This window comes from Entelurus aequoreus, linkage group LG10 (assembly GCF_033978785.1).
Source record: "Entelurus aequoreus isolate RoL-2023_Sb linkage group LG10, RoL_Eaeq_v1.1, whole genome shotgun sequence".
Classification (NCBI taxonomy): Eukaryota; Metazoa; Chordata; class Actinopteri; order Syngnathiformes; family Syngnathidae; genus Entelurus; species Entelurus aequoreus.
In genome coordinates this window covers 75,900,376-75,905,500 of record NC_084740.1, presented here as the reverse complement: position 1 = coordinate 75,905,500, position 5,125 = coordinate 75,900,376, and the positions used below count along the sequence as shown (strand labels likewise).

The 5,125-nt window shown below is 36.4% G+C and overlaps 1 long non-coding RNA gene across 1 annotated transcript; it reads left to right on the top strand.

Annotated features, from left to right (window-relative positions):
• The first annotated feature begins 1,090 nt into the window (after positions 1 to 1,090).
• On the top strand, positions 1,091 to 4,858 carry LOC133659054 (uncharacterized). Its single transcript, XR_009827594.1, has 3 exons — positions 1,091 to 1,165; positions 1,266 to 1,346; positions 4,763 to 4,858. It is a non-coding gene; the product is annotated as an uncharacterized LOC133659054 (long non-coding RNA).
• The last annotated feature ends 267 nt before the right edge of the window (positions 4,859 to 5,125 follow it).

Sequence of the window (5,125 nt, the reverse complement as noted above, 5' to 3'; positions counted from 1 at the left end):
TTGTGCAATTCAGAATCGATTCTTATTTTTTAAAAATCCATTTATTATATTATTTTTTTTAAATTAATTTATTTTATTTATTTATTTTTTTTAATTAATCAATCCAACAAAACAATACACAGCAATGCCATAACAATAAAATCCAATTCCAAAAGCAAACCCGACCCAGCACACTCAGAACTGCAATAAACAGAGCAATTGAGAGGAGACACAAACACGACACAGAACAAACCAAAAGTAGTGAAACAACAATGAATATTATCAACAACAGTATCAATATTAGTTACAATTTCAACATAGCAGTGATTAAAAATCCCTCATCGACATTATCATTAGACATTTATAAAAATAAATATAAAAGAACAATAGTGTCACAGTGGCTTACACTTGCATCGCATCTCATAAGCTTGACAACACACTGTGTCCAATATTTTCACAAAGATAAAATAAGTCATATTTTTGGTTCATTTAGTAGTTCAAACAAATTTACATTATTGCAATCAGTTGATAAAACATTGTCCTTTACAATTATAAAAGCTTTTTACAAAAATCTACTACTCTGCTTGCATGTCAGCAGACTGGGGTAGATCCTGCTGAAATCTATGTATTCCATGAATAGACAATCCTTTTCAATCGGGAAAAAATCGTTTTTGAATCGAGAATCGTGTTGAATTGAAATAAAATCGATTTTGAATCGAATCGTGACCCCAAGAATCGATATTGAATCGAATCGTGGAACACCCAAAGATTCACAGCCCTAATATATATATATATATATATATATATATATATATATATATATATATATATATATATATATATATATATATATATATATATATATATATATATATATATATATATATATATATATATATTAGAGATGTTTGGTAATATTGGGCTGCCGATATTGTCAGCCAATAAACGCTTTAAAATGTAATATTGCTGTACGGAGTGGTACACGGACGTAGGGAGAAGAACAGAGTGTAAATGGCAGCAAATTTTGTTCATGAGAAAAATGCAGTTCTGTCACTTTACGTTTTTTTTCGTGCCTTTATTTTGAAGAGCCCACTCTTTATTCAGTTACTTCCTTTACTGCTGATGCTTGACTTCCGGCTGCCGTTCCGTCTGACATCAACAGCATAGTCACGTTACTCCAGGACTGGTAAAACATGCTGACAAAGATATATGTGTCATATTCTGTGTGAACATTTGTGAGAGGTTATTTTATTGTGCCTCGTGTTTGTGTTGTTTATATGTCACAGTTAAGGAGAGTCACTACGAGCTATGTGTGGAAGCTAGGCTAACTAGCTGAGCAAACTTAGCGCCCTTGGAAGCGGAAGGAGGTAGGAGGAGACTCATGGTTTATTTATTGTAAAACAAGTGGTTCATTTCATTTAAAAAAAACCGGGAAAATGTCATTATTTTTATTTAGTAAAAAATATTTTTTTATAAGTTTAAAAATGTAAACATGATTCATGCATTGTTTGTGGAAATATGGTACGATGGCATTTGTATTTTCTGTCCATCTTCGTAGTTTTCACAGAGCGCCAATAAACCTTAAAGGCACTGCCTTTGCGTGCCGGCCCAGTCACATAATATCTACGGCTTTTCACACACACAAGTGAATGCAAGGCATACTTGGTCAACAGCCATACAGGTCACACTGAGGGCGGCCGTATAAACAACTTTAACACTGTTACAGATATGCGCCACACTGTGAACCCACACCAAACAAGAATGACAAACACATTTCGGGAGAACATCCGCACCGTAACACAACATAAACACAACAGAACAAATACCCAGAACCCCTTGCAGCACTCACTTTTCCGGGACGCTACAATATACACAACCCGCTAAAAATAAAGCTATTTTGGGGCAGAAATGTGAATGTAAATTAGCTAACTAGCATGCTAGTTTGCTATTAGCTAACCTCAACGATTTATGTTCAATTTATTTACAGATACTTATAAAATACATTTAAATAGTTAAATACCCCAAAAATAAATGTATTTTGGGGCACAAATGTGAATGTAAACTAGCGGATAGTTTGCTATTAGCTAACCACAACTATATATTTTCAATTACTTTACTTATAAAACACATTTAAATATTTTCTCACCCCAAAATAAATGTTTCTGTGGCAGAAATTTGAATGTAAATTAGCTGATAGTTCGCTATTAGTTAACCACAACTATATATGTACAATTACTTTACTGAGAAAATACATTTAAATAGTTTATTACCCCAAAAATAAATGTATTTTGGGGCAGAAATGTGGATGTAAAATTGGTAACTTGCAAGCTCGAAGGTGATGCAAATGTTCTGGTTATTTTGGGGCAGAAATATGAATGTAAACTAGCTAAATAGCAGGTTAGTTAGCTAGTTTGCTGTTAGCAAACCACAACTACTGTATTTATGTTTAGTTACTTTCCTTATAAAATACATTTAGATAGTTTAATATCCCAAAAATAAATGCATTTTCGGGCAGAAATGTGAATTTAAACTAGCTGACTAGTTAGCCCGTTTGCTATTAGCGAACCCCAACTACTGTATTTATGTTCAGTTACTTTACTTACAGAATACATTTAAATAGTTTATGACCCCAAAAACAAATGTATTTTCGGGCAGAAATGTGAATTTAAACTAGCTAACTAGTTAGCCTGTTTGCTATCAGCGAACCACAACTACTGTATTTATGTTCAGTTAATTTACTTATAAAATACATTTAAATAGTTACCCCAAAAATAAATGTATTTTTGGGCAGGAATTTGAATTTAAACTAGCTAACTAGTTAGCTCATTTGCTATTAGCGAACCCCAGCTACTGTATTTGTGTTCAGTTACTTTACTTACAGAATACATTAGAATAGTTTATTACCCCAAAAATAAATGTATTTTCGGGCAGAAATGTGAATTTAAACTAGCTAACTAGTTAGCCTGTTTGCTATCAGCGAACCACAACTACTGTATTTATGTTCAGTTAATTTACTTATAAAATACATTTAAATAGTTACCCCAAAAATAAATGTATTTTCGGGCAGAAATGTGAATTTAAACTAGCTAACTAGTTAGCTCATTTGCTATTAGCGAACCCCAGCTACTGTATTTGTGTTCAGTTACTTTACTTACAGAATACATTTGAATAGTTTATTACCCCAAAAATAAATGTATTTTCGGGCAGAAATGTGAATTTAAACTAGCTAACTAGTTAGCCCTTTTGCTATTAGCGAACCACAACTACTCTATTTATATTTAGTTAATTTACTTATAAAATACATTTAAATAGTTACTCCAAAAATAAATGTATTTTCGGGCAGAAATGTGAATTTAAACTAGCTATTTAGTTAGCTCGTTTGCTATCAGCGAACCCCAACTACTGTGTTTATGTTTAGTTAATTACCTTATAAAATACATTTAAATAGTTTATTGCCCCAAAAATAAATGCATTTTCGGGCAGAAATGCGAATTTAAACTAGCTAACTAGTTAGCCCGTTTGCTATTAGCGAACCACAACTACTGTATTTATGTTCAGTTATTTTACTTACAGAATACATTTGGATAGTTTATTACCCCAAAAATAAATATATTTTCGGGCAGAAATGTCAATTCAAACTAGCTAACTAGTTAGCCCGTTTGCTATCAGCGAACCACAACTACTGTAGTTATGTTCCGTTAATTGACTTATAGAATACATTTGAATAGTTTATTACCCCAAAAATAAATGTATTTTCAGGCAGAAATGTGAATTTAAACTACCTAACTAGTTAGCCTGTTTGCTATTAGCGAACCAAAAAAACTGTATTTATGTTCAGTTAATTTACTTATAAAATACATTTAAATAGTTACCTTAAAAATATATGTATTTTCGGGAAGAAAATGTGAATTTAAACTAGCTAACTAGTTAGCCTGTTTGCTATTAGCGAACCACATTATGTACACTCTAACAAAATGTATAGAGTAAGAACAAACGTCAATTAGAGAGGACACAAATGAATAGGTTATATTTACATATACTTATTGTACATATTACGTATAAGTTTGAATAAGTGACACACCAGTTGAGAGATTATTTTTATTATTATTAGTTTTTCTGTCCAGGGCGACACATCAGTGGACCATAATCACTGTCGCCATGACGATCGGCGCCTGTTTATTCCCCCGCGTCATGCACAGTTTAATGGCGCATGTTATGTCTTCTGGCGGCCAATCAGGAGCCCTTTCAAGCGCACGGCGTCCTTTAAACCCAGCGGCCTCGCTCGTGACCCCCGTGAGCCACGTTGACTTTGCTCCAATTAAGGAAATGCCTGCCACAGCTGACGAGCGTCTCGGCCGTCCTCAGCAACTTTGAATTCCGTGTCCCGCATCCTTCCTCGTCCGCGGGCGCCGGCGGCTGAGAGCAAGGTGCACGCCGTGTGTACCGGGGACCGTGGGAGGCGAGACCTGTGTACTTTAAACGTACCATCCGGCTTCTTTGGAGTGTGATCAAGGACTTGCGCGTGACCTTTCGCTAGTCGTCACGCCGCTTTATGATTAGATGGTCACCGGCTGAAATGGTAGCTCCAGCTGTGACAATTCAATCCCTGACTACGGGTCGATGACATCAGAGTCCGGCGGGGCGCTCACCTTTTTGCGGCGGCGCTAATGAGGCGCCCTCACGCTTCCTTCTCTCAGTCTCCGCCCGCCGTCTCCGCCATCCGTCCACTTCCTCTATCCAGCTCAATTGCCGCCATTTTTTTTCATCCCGGATGTCTCCGCAGACCAGAGACGCCCTACGGTTCCCGCTGCTGCAGTCCTCTTAATGACTCGCGAGGCGGGAGGAAAGCTCCGCCTGCGAGTTCGGTCGAGCTGTTGGCGTTCTTGTCCCTCAGATGTCAGGAAAGCTGCATCGGAGGAGGCCACCTTCTCTCTGCGCCGCGCAAATAACTAGCCTCTGTGTTCACTGATTTGTTAGACTAATCGTTAGACAGCAAGTTCAAGTTTGAAAGGCACGCCAATGCTTTAAATCGAGTCTTTAGGCCGCTAGCTAGCTAGCTAACGCAAACGCAAAAGTAATCCGCAATTTCAAGACCAAAATGATCATCGGTTACACTCTCGCAGTATTGTTGTTTCTCACTTTAAAT